We start from the raw sequence: 16,889 nt of genomic DNA on the forward strand, positions 1-16,889 counted from the left end.
AAATAATTTGCAAGAAATTTAACTTCAAATTTATTAATTAAGAAGGCAAACTTTGAAAATCTGAGACTGCAACAAATTCTTAAATTTTTTATTAAACTTTTTATTTTAGATCCTAATTAATTTGCTTATCGAATTAAAAGTTAAACGTTACAAATGTGCCGTTAAAAGTAAGAATTGATATCATGACTGGCGCATAAAAGATGCGTCTGCCGCAAGATTAATCGCCGCTAAATATAGAGCGTGTAATAATAATACACGCTCACGGTTCATCGGCACACATCGGCCCGTTAATGTCATATCTCGCGCGATGCTGGAAATACCAAGAGAAAGAGATACACGAGTGAAAAATGCAATTAAACTGTACATGAAATTTCTTCAACACAAATATGCATTCAATAATTGTTGTTCAAAAGAGATAATGTAAAATTTGCAATGTATCAAATTTGATTCTGCATAAAGAAAATCAGTAATGAATTATATTAATAATGTTTCTTTAGATTTATCTATTAATAATATTCGCTATTTTATTAGGATATTTTATTTATATTATAAATTATAAAAAATTATAATGTAGATTCTATAGAAATAATTTTATTTTGCTTTAATGTGTTTCCGAGACATATCTTGCCTGCTAAAATCATTACCGAGAAATTGCGGAAAATAAATGCAAATCCAGATTTAAAAAATCGTCTTTGGAGTTTTATCGTGGACATCCGCATAATATATGTGATATCCAGGAGAGACTATCGTTAAATTCTAAACTCATTTAAATGAAAAAATATTAATATTATTATTTTTTTCTCTATGATTACAAAAATATATGTTTATATTTAAAATGTGAATGTGAATGTGTAATTAATATACAGGTAATATACAGTGTCAGAGCAATCTCTTTCCAAAAGAAGCTCTTGCAGCTTACTTCGAGAGCTTTTCAAAACACTATAATAAAGGATTTTTTTATCGAGTACTTTTCGAGTTATGAGGCTTGAAATAATTTCTTAATTTTTATATAAATCATAAAATATCTAGTAAAATATTCAATGAAAAAATACTTTATTAGTGTTTTGAAAACCTGTCGAAAAGTACTCAATAAAAAAATACTTTATTAGTGTTTTGAAAAGCTCTCGAAGTACAAGAGGTACAAGAGCTTTTTTCGAAAGAAATGCCCTGATAAGCCTGTATAAGCATAGAAAAAGTGTTTCTGATATTTTAAAAGATATTTTATTTTTTTCTTCTTTCAAAAACAATTGATAACAATTAATGTTCAATGTTGCATTCATTCGAAAAATGAAAAAAATCTGACATTTATGTGCAAAACTTTCATCAAAAGATCCCTTCTGCCGCATGGGATGCGCAATTTTCATTCTGAGCCCCTCGATTGCAAGAATTATCGAAGCCGATATACGATTCCACTCTACCGCGACACGGATTAGGCAATCATCCGACATTCTCAACGAGGCGTTATAAAACCCACCTTAAAAACAGGCACGAAATAGGAGGGCAGAACAAGCGCGGCGAGCAAGAGAGGCGGAGGAATCTCGTAATATGGTAATACCACATGTTCGGTGGGGCATTGACGTTACATAATGGTACACGAGAGTACAAGAGACATCGCGATATACAAACTGGCTGGCTCAGAAACGACTCGAGAGTCATTATGCAACGGAGACGCCAGTAACAAAGAGTACCGTCTCGCTGTGCACCAGTCTGTGCTCCGAAATGCGAATTTCAACTTTGCAATTGTGCAAAGAGGCTCGCGTGGAAGCTCTGCTGACGATCGACGGTTCGAACCGAAGACGATGGCTCTCGAGAAACGGATGGACCACTCGCGAATAAGAAGCTGCCTCTGCCGTTTGACTCATAAACTCGTTAGTCAAATGAGGTCATCCGTTGATCGAGGGACGGAAAGTGATTCACTGATACTTAACGTCGACTGTGATGTAACTCGAAACGACAGCTAGCGACAATTCCTCTTGATAACGTGGCTTATTTAAACGCGATTCGCAACCGTTCGACAATTAAGGAAAGCGCAAGAGGAATCGGAAAGTACGACTTTGTTACGGCAATCGCGTTGCACGCTACCCGCATATTGCCCATTCGATGTGCGTTAATTACCGCAAACACCTCTGTTAATCTTCTCGCATTATGAGAACCTCATTTATGAGAACTCTATCCGCGAAAGGGAATTCAACATGGATTTATTTACGCAATGCATCCAAAGATAGAGGTTTGCTCTTATATAAAAATCGTTCATTTAATGTGAACACGTAGAAAATACACTATATTTGTTTATTAAAGTGTTGAGTCACCATTTGTCTTTAATACAGCTTTCATTCTCCTTGGAATAGAATCATACAATTTTTTAAGTCTCCAGTAGAATATTGTCCCATTCTTTTATGAAAATATCTGCCAATTGCTTTAGAGATTTGGAGAAGGAAATCTGCTTCTTCCTCTCTTTTCCAAAACTGTCCATAAAGATTCAATGATTTAAATCAGGTAAAAATAATTCATTTAATGTGAACCCCTGAAAAATACACTATATTTATTTACTAATAAGATATTGGGTCACCATTTGCCTTTAATACATGCTTCAATTCTTCTTGGAATAGAACCATACAATTTTTAAAGTCTCCAGTGGAATATTTATTGTCTCATTATTTTATTAAAATATCTACTAATTACTTTAGAGAGGAAATCTGCTTCTCCCTCTCTTTTCCAAAACTGCTCATAGATTTCAATGATATTTAAATCGAGTAATTGTGCTGGTCACAGAAAGTATTGAAATTCATTTTGATGCTGTATAAATCAAGATTACACTTTTCTGTGTATATGGGTGCACATCTTGAAAAATGGCAGCATTAAAGCTGTATTAAAAGCAAATGGTGGCCCAATATCTTATGAATAAACAAATATATCACTTATTTTTCTGATATTCACATTATTTTGCCTATCCCCTGTACATAATGAAGCTCTCCGTCGCTTTGACATTTTATCAAAGCAGAAGAAGAGATATTGGGACTATCAGAAGCGTCTGCTCTCCCAGGGATTGCATTCCGATGAGTTTCGTAAGTTTGATCGCGAGGTGCCTCAACTTGAGGTCGGGTCGATTCGCGCACCGACTCGCGGCTAACCATATGTAAGCGCAACCGTAATGCACGACGGTGTGATTTCGTCACCGAGCTCGACAATAGAAACGTGCGCATGAAAGGTTACGTACCTTCAGCGCTATGCTGAAACAGTTATGAAATACGGGGTAGCGTGCACCCATCGATTTCTCGCCTCCGCACAAAGGCGCGATCGTCCCACTCGCTCGCGGTTTTTCCGAAAGTAGATGGACAGATTGAAAGGCGTGTTCGCTTTAGAAACGACGGATTCAAAGTAAAATTAATTACTATCAGTTTGAACATATTGAGCGACAGGATACGCTTTCTCATTTACAAAGGTCTCTCTAGATTTTTATAACACAACTCTAGTATTATTTAAAAATTAATATTGCCAAAATTTGATAATAAATATAATAAAATTTTTTTGATAATTAATGTTTTAAAACTAGCAAATGAATGTTTTCATAATGACTAGATGTATTTATATTCTGCACATATTACGTAACATCTCACAGATTTCTGAAAGAGTGAATCAATTCATTAATTTGTTGCAAAAAGGATATAAATCACAAGATATATATATATATATATATATATATATATATATAAATTACAAGATATAGATTACGAAATTTCCGAGTAAGATTCATGTAAAATTGAATCGACTATCAATTCAAACACATATGCTTTCTCTGCATTACAAAAGTCTGTCTAGATTTTTGAAAAATATAGCAACTTTAAAAAATTAATATTACCAAAATCTGATAATAAACAAACATAATTATTTTTTAGATAACTAATAATAACTTATAATTGAATTAATTACATTTTAATTAAAATAATTAATATAAATAACAAAAATAATAAGTAAATAAAAAAATAAATAAAATAAATATATAAATAAAAAAATAAAAAAGTAAAATGAAAATAAAAAAATAAAATAAATATATAAATAATAATAATATTAATAAAAATATTTAATGTTACAAATATTATTATTAAAATAATTAAGAAGTTAATATTCTGTTTTCATATTCTGTTATAATTATTAAATGTATCTATATCTTGTATCTGTCTAATTCATTAATCTATTATATCTATTATAAGAAGGATATGATCATAAATTATATAGATTACAGAATTTAAGCTTGAGATTCACGCAACGATGCAGGACGCAAAATTGTGAGAACTTCCGGAATAGAAATCAAACTAGTTGAACGATGTTGGCTGTAAAACGTGCAGTATCTTATAAACTTCTCCGTTATTTCGGAGCGGAGAAAATTATGAGACGCCATGTTTTCCAAAGAGTTGCATTATAATGTACTTCTTTAGTCGTGAAAGACGCACGAAATTTCGACGGATGCATTTCTAGTCTGTCTCTAATTTTACCGTCAGGGCCAGGCTGGATTACATAAATTATTTGGTTCTCATAAATTTACGAGCTTTACGACTGGCTTTGAGAAAAAAAGGAGAAAATGACTTTTATACACGTACGCCAGACTGTGATTCCGACACGATCCACCTTGTACGCTTTTATCTGCGCCACGTTTGTTTGCTTGAACAAAATCCTACATCAAAGAAGTCGACTTCTGTGTGCATAAAGAATAAAGCAATCTCAACAACATAATATTGATATCTCGTCTGTACATTTCCGTTATTCTTCAACAAACTCCGTTTCTTCTAATCATGACGGAACTGCAGTTGCCTATCAGCGCGCAAGAAAAATTTATTTCCGGGAGTTTTGTTGAATAAAAAGAACAGAGACAAAGATAAGGGAATCGCGGTTGGCTCCGAAGCGAATAGAATGTTTTGTTGATAAGCGAAATTATCATTATTTATCGATGAGACGTTTGCGGCGATATCGTCAATTACTCAAACGCGAATGTTTCTTATGTAAGAACCGCACGTGGTCGTAGAAATAAATTAAATGCGGATCAAAGTATGCGTGATAATCTTTCCACGTATGTGTGAAGAGTATGCAATATCCATTGCTTTAACGAATTGCTCTATCTGAAAGAAACCAAGCAAGTAAAATTGATATATATATATATATATATATATATATATATATAATTATAAGACTTTTTCTGGAGTAGAAGATTATATTAGTTTTTATACCACAAGAATAATTTAAGTAGCATACTGATATAAATCCCAATAGTCTTAATACATTTTTATTATGTAATATTAATTTCAATGATTGATATAAGGCAATAAATATTTTATATAACTCTTCGCGTATCCATGTTATAGGAAATGTGTCATACATATCAATCTGCATACATTAGCTCTTCTTTTATTGTTTTTTAGATAAATCATTATCAAATTAATTAAATGCTTTTCAAATACATTGTAAGATATTTTATTTGAATTGCCAATTTGTTTAACTCAATTAAGAATAAAATTCCAATACAAGCGTCAGATTCTCGACAGAGTAATATTTCGAAGAAACCTTCTGCCGCGTCGCGTCGATTTTTTTTATTAGCGTAAAACGGAAATTGCGACTCGCGATTACGTAAGAGTGCCGATGATCGAGATCGATCTCGTTCGATCCGCGAACGATGATTCTCGACTCGTCGGCGGCGGCGGAGAAAGGCGGGCCTCTTTTCGGCTGTCTGTCTGTCTGGCCGTGACCCGTTTCGCGTTACATAAGTACGCAAACGTATCGCCGCCGCTTCGGCCTCGAAGCCACGACGGCGAGAAGCAACGTCGGACGATCCGGATCGGCGAGCTGACGTTGTCGGGTGAACACCCAGACAAGGTCAGATCCGAGCCGGCAGGATGCAGCGAGCTATGCAAGCCCGACACGAATGCGTCGCGAGTATCTCTTATTTTTTTTTCCTCGCTCGCCTCCCGAGAGAAACGATCGGAGAACGAGTCTTTGTTCGGAAGAAGGACGCTCGAAGGCTACCAAGGGATGACCAGGCAGACCAGAGTTTCGAACAGTTATTAGATTGATTGTTTAGTTGATCGATATAATATTCTTTTGATTCTATTTCTTTAGTAATCGAGATACTATAATGTGAATTTTTCACGAATAAAATAAATTGCTAGATAAACGACAAGAGGAGCGATTCGATTTAAGTTAATAAAATTCCATTTCTTTTTTAATTAATACAGCAATTGTTTTTAATAAACAGATTCCCTTAGATTTATTAATTTATAAAATGAATATTTTCATATTCACGTTTAAAGATAGCGGTGATATAAAAAAATATACGCGATGAATATATCTTCAACGATTTCTTGAGTATATATTTTTAGATCTGAGCAATCAATGTAATTGATAGTGTCTAGAGAATCAGATGAGAAATGCATGTATTTATTCATATCTCTTTTCACTTTTGATTTCAAGCTTATTAATTACATCACTAAAGATCTTGCAGAATATTCTACGTAGCAGATACAAGAATGAATTGAAAAATTTTGAGTATAAACTGTAAAATGTGTTTTAGATTTCTTACGTTTTATATCCTCGCTTTACATCACTAACTCCTGATCAATTAAAAATTATGCACATAGCGTCTCGAATAATTTCGACATTAGTGAAAGACTTAATTACAACATTTCGAGACTGAAGCAGAATGCAGGTACACGTAATGCGTAAGAAAATTGCGAGCTGATGACCGAAGATATGGTGAGGTAATCGCGATGGAAGAAAAGAAAATGTTTAGAAAAGCAGCATTCGCTTCTTCAAAATGTTAAAAAGAATTTTATTTTTAAACAGTTATATACAATAACTGTGAAAATATGTTCACGTTCATATGTGCTTATTTTTATTAAAGTATCTAACACATTTTCTTGAAAGAAGCATTATTTGCTTTTTTTGATCTCCATTTTCGTGAATGAAAAATATGAAAAAAATTCTCTTACAATTTTTTTCATAAAAATATTATTTCAGTTTCTTCAAGAAATTATATTATATATTATATTAATTATATATTATATATTATATATTATATATTATATATTATATTAATTATATATTATATTATTATTTTACTTTGAAAGAAAATAATTTAGATAACAGGCATACATTATAAAAAGAAAATAGATAATTGCTTCTTCAAAAATCATAAGAATAATTTATATATAATTTATATATAATTTTCTTGAAGAGAAATGAAATTTTATATTCCTGCTCGTGAATGAAAGAATGATTAAAAAATCTAAGAGAAATGTTTTTGGCAGAAAATAAATTTTCTAAAGATATTCTTGCGTGGGAAATAGTGCATGAATGTGCGATAGTTTTAATCGTAGCGAACGCACAGATTTGTCCCGTTCTTTAATCCCGCGGACTTACGTAATGCGATCCAATTTAGCTCGTTCCTTCGTCCGTTCTCCGGTGATACACGATGGAGCAAGCCGTTTTCGCAATTACGGAGCAATCGCTCGAGAAATCTGCACTGGTCCGCAAAACGAAACACCGTGTGTAGCGTCTTAATGACATGGTCTAATAATGTATTATCGTGCAAGCAAGCTATCATTTCGATGTTTCCTCGTTGCAGGCCAACGTATCATCGATTATGCATGATTATCACACTGCAGATAGATTCTCAATTGCCCGCATATTAAGATGAATCGAAACGATACCATTATGTTACAGGTGAATTGTATTTTTAGTCAAATTAAGGTTATCGGACATTATTTTTAAAATAAGATATTTACGAAACTTGTCGTATTTAGACCTCCACGCAAATTTTATTCTAACTATTTTCATTAAATAATATTAATTGTAAATTAAATAAAAAAACTTAGTGAAAAATGTTACAAATATAAAAAAATATAGTTGCAAAAATGTTATACTAAATGTTATACTAAATATAAAAAAAATATAATTGTAAAAATGTTATACATCTCTAATATATGTGTTTTTATAAATCAAAATCTTTACAAATATTTATAAAATTTATATAAATATACATATATAAACATGTGCATATATATGTTCAAATAAATATATTCACATTTTCTTGCAAAGTAAAATTTTTGAAATACTTTTAAACAAAAAAAAATATGTTTAAAATAATTAATATAAGAAAATAATTTAAGAAAAAGAATTGTACATTTCGCGCAATCGAATTTTTTCATTCTGCTTTGAAAAACAATTTTTAAAAATATTACTTAAAAAATATTTGTATATAAAATTTGTATGTTAAACTTTTATAAAGCACTGTAATTAAAAAATTCTTATATAAATTCTTATATTACAGTAAAAAATTCTTACATAAATTTTTATATTAATTATATTAATTTTTTATAAATTTTTATATTAATTCATATATAAATAATGTAAATATATTTATGAATTAAATAAGTAACTCACCCCCAGTGTTCTGTTGATATCCGATGCCTTCGTGAGCCTTTACCTCCTCTCAGTCATCTTTGATTTCATGGCACTCACCACTCACTCGCGAAAATACTTTTATGTACGATCATGCGCGCACTAATTAACAGAATATGGCAATCTCATTTGCACTTTACGCATTTTATTATATTGCGAAAGAAGAATACTCGCTTCAGCAACGCTGCTTATAACTTGCGAAGTACATATTTTGATAAATTAATTACAACGAAAAACAAAGTACAAGAATTTATATCGTACGCGATTTATATTGACATATAAAAGGGAAGGGCAGAGATTTAAAATAATTGTATATATATAATAATTACTATATTTTTTAATTAATTAATCGCGTCGCGACATCGTTCAACTCGAAGTCAATCAATGCTGTACTCATAACATTTGATCAAACATCACAAAAATAATATTGACTTTATCTTGATAATATGCTACATAAGAAGTTAATAGTTTAGTTATGTCGAAAATTAATATTGCGAACATAATTCATAGATTTCTAACGCAAAATCCCGCGAAAATACGCTTATATATATGTTATTAAAAAATAATTGATATTATGTGTCCTTTTTTTATTTGAAACAAGTAGTCGTTGCTGGGCGGTAATCTTACATTCTTTATCGTATAATTTATCAATTATGAACGAACTGTAATTATTTATTGGAATAATCACGAGAAAAGATCGCATTTTTAAGAGTAACCTAAGTGCCACTAGACCGTTCGAATGTTGCCGTACGAATGATAGCAAGATACGATCACACAGCGACATGTAAATAATAGCGCGTCGCACGTCGCCAAGACCTTTTTTGCTCTTGTGACGCGAGGCGCGCTATTGTTTACATTCCGTCAGCCGTGGTCTTGTTGTCATTCACACGGCGGGAGTCAAGCTGTGTAGTCGAGAATAGTACTCCGAACCGCTTTATGGATTATATCTCGTAAAGCGATTATTCTATTTAACAATTATTTAATTATTTAATTATACATAATTTACTAATTTTGCCGCGATAAATAATATGTAAGATTATCGCATAATGATAGTTATTTGATTCATATAGTAAAGATTAATCGATTAATCGATTGCTTATTAATTATATATATATTTCACAATATTTTGCATTAGATTCTATTGTATTCGTAATAATAATTAAATTTTGATTATATATTTTTGTCAACCTATCGTGACTTAACTAGACATAAACTCAATTCTTGTACGATATCAGGCTGTTATTTTCGATATTTCAAACTAATATTGTCGTATGTGAAGAGTTTTTTTCTTTAAATATAATAAAATGCGCGTTATACATACATAAAATGCTATGTAATATTCTGCGCGATTGTTATAATCTGTTAAATATGTGCACAATCGCAATTAACTATATTTTCGCGAGTGAAAGTGTAATGAACCATCAACCAAAGATGATCATAAGAAAAGGAAGAAACTTGGGAAGGCGTTGGACAACAGAGGAGTATTTGTGAGGTGAGCAATTTTATTATTTAATTTATTTGTTAAATTTAAGTGCTTGTTTATCGACGATAATAATCCTAATTTCAGCATATTGTATAAATAATGTATATTAAATACTTTAAATTTTTTTTTAATTTAAAATATTCTAAATAAAAAGAAATAAATAAAATATTCTAAAATACTCTAAAATTTCAAATACTTTAATTTTTTCTAAAATTAAGTTGTTATAAGAAAATCTTTTAAATTTAAGTTTTAAAAATATATGCGTGTGTATAAATACATATAAATATATGAATAGATAAATAAATAACTAAAGATATATATTCATATAAAAATATTTCCATATTGCGCTTAAAATTTATAACTATTTAAATTATTTATATAAAATTTAAACTTATTATTTAAATTATTTACAAAAAAAAGATTTTTAATGAAAGCTTGCATATATATAAATATTTTTTTGAAATAATATTTCTGTTATATCTACTTGAGAGCTAAATAAAAAATTTCAATTGCACACAATAATTTTATTTATGAAGAAATATTATTATCTTAAATAGACTCTCTTTCTTGCTTTATATAATTTGGATATATCCATGTTTTAAATCGTGCTTAATAAATTAAATTTAAATTTTAAATTTAATTTTATTTGTTTCTGTCGAATCTTATTTCCTTCTTAACATATATTATATCCATAAAGCAAGATGTTTCTATAGAAAGAGTCTTTATACATGATGTGTAAATCGCTATGTATACAATGGATTTACATGTTTCTACTTGCTATGCAATAACATGTCGAAACATAATCATTAAATTATATACACAAAAGATTGTAAATATCGGATTAAAATCGTTATTTATTGAAATTTATAAATTACGTTAAATTCATCGATGTTACTTGCGTTCGTCAATATCGATGTTTTTTTCGAGTCAATGATGAAATTTTAAAATTAATCGAGCGGAATATCCCCCCTGAATGTAATAGTGACATAATCCGTCAATAATTGTGCAATAGCAGAACTTTGTACAGGTTTTGCGGAATCGCGCTAAATAAACAAATCCATCGCGATTAATTGTCATCTGGATTACAGAGCCAAGTGTTATTGACGTAAATCGGAACGAACATTTACGCGAATATAACTTATTACTGCGCAAGATTTTCGACATTACTTCAAGTTTAGTCAACCTTGATGTTACACACACATACACACACACACACACACACACACACACACACACACACACACACACCACACACACACACACACACACACACACACACACACACACACACACACACACACACACACACACACACATTGCGTAGATGTTAAGCGACCGATTATGTAACGATTATAAGACCAGCATTAGTCAGCATGTTAGTTCCTAATTGCCTTAGTTTGCAAATTGTCAAATCAATGATGTTATAAATCGAGATATTTTAATAAATTTTAATAAATACACGGCAATTTTTAAATAAACGAAAATTATTACTGTTATTTGCTCTTTACTTTATATCATAAACATAATCATATTAAACATATCATATTAATCATATAACATATCATATATTATATAACATATCATATTTAAAAAAAAGATACTATTATATATAATTAAAAAAGAAGTATTGCTATGAAAACATTTTTTTTATGAATATTAATATAAATTATCCTTGTAAACTAAACTATTAAATTACATGATAAAGGTATGTTATGTAAAATCGATGAGAAGATGATAAACATGATTAAGCATGATCCGTAAAATTCAGAGACACGTGTCAGGACTTAGACGTAATCAAACTTATGTAATAAATGTGGTTAAGCTCATGTATGCGAATACCCAACGTTGTCGTTCACGGCGTGTTTCGCGGCCTATCTCGGCGGGAAATCAAGATGACACAATATATATTTCAAGCTTTCGTAAAAGATTTCACAAAGCACACTCATTTGCATGCCTGTATGCATGTGAATATTGAAATAATTCTTTGAAATTGGGTGACAAAGTTTTCTATCATTCCATCTAATGAAATAATCGATATATTGATATATTAACAAAGATATATTATAAAGATTTATATAAACTTTATACAAACATCACAATTGTAAAAAAAAATTAATTAATATATAGAAAATATGCTCCAATTTAATGCTATAAATTTTATCAGTTTTGAATGAGATTAACAAAAACAATTGATGACAATGTGCGTAAATTTTTAATTATGAAATATTTATATTGATCATAAAATACAAAGAATATTATAAATATTTTAATATAGTTTTCAAATCTATTAATATAAAATTTAAAATGTATATATAAATTACAGAAAATTTAAAGAAAAAATATGTATAGAGTATTAGTATAGAGAGATTAGTATACTTTTTCATTTACAAAAACATTAAATTTATATTTATTAAATATGTATTAAATTTATATATTAAATTTATTTAGAGATATATTAAATTTATAATATATAAAAATAATACAACCAAATTAATGTTGGCTGATTAGGAAAATTTGCTTATTGAAGTTTATATATTGCTTAGTTAACAAAAAACATTTTTGTAAAATTATAATAAATTAAACAAATACAAATTTAACAAACAAACATTCTATGTATTTTGAAAGATATCATTTACCTCCGCCTGTTCAGCTTAATATAGCTCGCAGCTCGTTACATTTTGTCAAGTATACTTCACGAAACTATTCAGATGGAAAAGAGTATCGCATTATAGTAGCTTTGCACAAATGATCATACTTTTACGATAAATCAGCGGATTGCTGCAATAAAATGTAATAATAGAGAGATAGATCGATGCGAATTGATTTTCAACAGCCCGATATCGATACCGATTCGAACCACTTTACCCACGCAAACTGTCTACGTAACTAGATAAAGTACGCTTTATAAATCACCAGCGAATATTTATGTGTATATATATTCGATAGAAGAAAATGTGGGAGAAAATAAATAGGAGAAAATTGCGCTTATTGGAGATTGTAAACACACATCGTGAACTGACAAGTATGTGCAGATTGTTAATAGGTCAGGAAAAATCAGTTGAAAACTATACTTTTATAAAGTAAATTTTTATCTTTGGTTAATTTTGTGTGTGAGTGGCTTTTGCCTAAGTATTATATATCACATACAAAATTATTATATTAAATTATACATTTATATATTATTTATTGAAAATTTGATATTATGAAGGAGATTATTATTTTCCGATATAAATTTTTGAAATAAAAATTAGATGAAAGAAAAAATAAAAAGTAATGTGGATCGTATGAAGGATCAACTCATTATACAATTAGAATTATATATTTTAGGATACATTAATTCTTACGAAGAGATTCTTATTTTCAATTAAATAGCGATTACAAATTACAAAAAACACATTTTACTAACATTGTGTCAATTTATCTAATATATTTTTAATTAAATCTAGTCTTTTTTTATTTAAATTCTCCTTTTTTTCTTACCCAAAATTGTTTCTGCTCTCACAAAGAATATTATTTTTACAGTTACTTCTAAATTTTACGATATTTTATCTTCGTTTAATTTTGTATTAATCATACAAATTTTAAATTATAATTCCAAATATTTCGCAAATCTCAGCACATAATTCTGTGCTACAACGTAAAATTATATTTCCAGTTGCGTAAATTAAGGTCATAAAGAGGGATCGCTATAGTTCATTTAAGTTTTATTGCAGACGAAGTAATTATGCAATAATAATGATATATTCTTATTATATTATAAGAAGTCAAATATATGTATATCGAGTTTCTTAAAACAAAAATGCTATATAAACTCTTTGTTTAAATAAAATTTTAATTTGATCCTAAATATGCATCAAAATATATTAATCTTTAAATAAATAAAAAAATAAATTGTACATAATTAAAAGCCTCAAATTTTTACATAATATTGATAATACATTTTAATTCAGATAATTAACAAAATATAAAAATATACATGAAGCAATGATTAAGATAAAGATTTATGATAAAGATGTATATACATTTTAAACTGTATATTTCAAAATTGAATTTTTTTTAGTTTTTTATTGAAATTATAATTATATAGAGCAAAAAACAAATATCTAAAATATTAATCATAATAATAAAGAGTAATAAAAAATAAATATCTAAAATATTAATCATAATATTGATCATAATTATAATAATATTGACAATATATTAAATCATTCAAATCAAGGTTATTTAAGTTAGTAGAATGAAGAAATTTAAATTATAAACTACTTTTAATAAACGTCGAAAATATATCATTTTATTTTGAATATACACTTTCAATTTTTCGCACTGTTTCACTCTACTTTAAACCTCGCTCTTTTATTGTATAAAAGATTGAATAAATCTTTCTCAATGAGATAAATACCTAGTTTTATGGTAATAACGGACTATGTTCCAGAGTGTCACATGAAAAAAGACGTTGTTATACACGAAAAGAAATGTTAGCATCGGTAAGACGCCCCATTGTAAGTTACGTTCGCCTAAGGAGGCATAATCGCGCCGTTTTCGTAATTGCATTATTACGAAGATAGGTATATCTAGTCGTGTTGTGCAAGCAGTTGCGGCTTTATTCATTACATCTCCTCGCGACGAGTAAATAATCAGCTATTCCGCAATGCACGTTTGTACATCAAATAAGAAAAACAATTTAGCAATCATACATTATATATTATCGCAACAACACATGGTAATTCTAAATCAAATAAATTTTATTATTCATAACCAAGTAATGACATTTCTCAAAATTAATTTTTTAAAATATAATTAAGAATTTTTAATTACACACTCGCATATTATATAATATGAATTTTTATTGTATAACAAATTAATTTATTTAGAATATTACTGATTTATTTAGAAAATTATTAATTTATTTAGAATATTAGAATAGAATATTAGAATAGAATATTAGAATAGAATAGATTTATTTAGAATTAGAATAATTTATTTTAGAATATTATTAATTTAGATTATTTTTGATTTAAAGAATTTATTAAATACACATAATATCTCACAATATTAAATACATATAATGCTAAAAAATTTAAAAATATTTTCCCTTCTTCTCCTTAAAAAACAAATTAAAAATAAAGTTTTATACTTAAGTTTTATATTTAAATTCTCCCTTCTCTAATATTTCTAATAATATTCTGATAAATCATAATATATAATATTCTATAATTATATCTAATATTCTATTAATAATATTCTAATAATTTCTGATAAATAATCTGTTGATTAAATAATTTTTTAATATACTTTTCTGGCTACAATAATATTTAACTTCAAATCTGTTAGAAAATTTACGATTAAAATGTGTGACCAAATTCATTATTCTAAAATAAATAATTCTCGACTTTTTTAAAAGTAACTAAGTTGATTCTTTTCTTTCTTTAAGAAGAAAAAATAAAATTACTATAAATCAATTTAAAGATATTTAGGTATGTTGCATTTATATAATTACCGTAATCGACGATGCGGACGAGGCGGTTACGGCTTCGCAACATTGACGTCTATCATTACAAATGATCGCATTTGCAACCGGCGTGCGTCCTAGAATATCACGCTTATTAGATAATAGGAATACCACGCTTACCATGTTTACGATGTTTTATTTTTTCTTAGTCGAATGATGCAATGGATTTATGAAATTTACCAACATACCTTATTAAAATGACAAATGACATATCATCTTGAAAAGGAGGAGAGAAGAGAGGGTCTTATAAACATATATATTATAACTAAATATAATATATAAATTTAAAGAAGATTTTTGTACTCGTTCTCTCTCTCTCTCTCTCTCTCTCTCTCTCTCTCTCTCTCTCTCTCTCTCTCTCTCTCTCTCTCTCTCTCTCTCTCTCTCTCTCTCTCTCTCTCTCTCTCTCTCTCTCTCTCTCGCTCTCTCCCTCCCTCCCTCCCCCTCCCTCCCCCCTCCCTCCCCCTCCCTCTCCCCCCTCTCCCTCTTCCTCTCTCTCTCCCTCCCTCCCTCCCTCTCTCTCCCTTTCTCCCTCTCCCCCCTCTCCCTCCCTCCCTCTCTCACCCTCTCTCTCTCTCTCTCTCTCTCTCTCTCTCTCTCTCTCTCTCTCTCTCTCTCTCTCTCTTTCAACAAAAAATAAATAGAAAATTATATTAAATTTATTTCAGTATTTAATTACAAATCTTAATTGTATATGATCTGTATAAGTTAATAAATATATATAGATATATAAATATAAATATATAATAGATTAATATAAATATTAATATAAATATATAATAGAAAAGTCGAATAAAAAAAATATCTTTTTAAAATTATTATATTTCATACAATTTCAAACAATTTATATTCATTTTTATTATTTTATAAGCAACCACACTATAAAAAGTATTTTGATAATAAAATAGATTGTAAAAGAAAGAGAAGAGTAAAATTAAAAACAATTAGTATCTAACGTTATTAATTAAAACTAAAGAAATGCCTAAATTATTAAATTTTTAATTGTAAATTAAAATTAAATTGAAATAAAAATTATTTTTTATTTAAAAATTTTTTTCTGTTTTTGTAAAAATTATTGCTGAAAAATAAAATTTAAACATTTATAAAAAAAAACAGAATTATATTAAAAAACGGAGAAGAGAATAATAATAGACTTCTCATAGGTATTTGTACGTGAATTCTGAAAATTGAGTACAACATGTTTAGTAACTAAAATTAGATAGACGGTGCATATTAATATTTCAAACAAAGTTACTTCTGCTTGCTAACGTAACAATATATTTTCATCAATCTGCGGATACAATAATTCGCGAGGACAATAGTCTACGTTTACACAAGAGCCATTACGTGAAAATGTGGACGTAACTTTATGGTTCACGCCACAATATGTGTCCGCCAAATAATGTGTCATAATATTAAATTGTAAAAAAGAGCTTAATTAAGACATAA

This window comes from Camponotus floridanus, unplaced genomic scaffold (genome assembly GCF_003227725.1).
Source record: "Camponotus floridanus strain SB8 unplaced genomic scaffold, Cflo_v7.5 scaffold17, whole genome shotgun sequence".
Taxonomy (NCBI): domain Eukaryota; kingdom Metazoa; phylum Arthropoda; class Insecta; order Hymenoptera; family Formicidae; genus Camponotus; species Camponotus floridanus.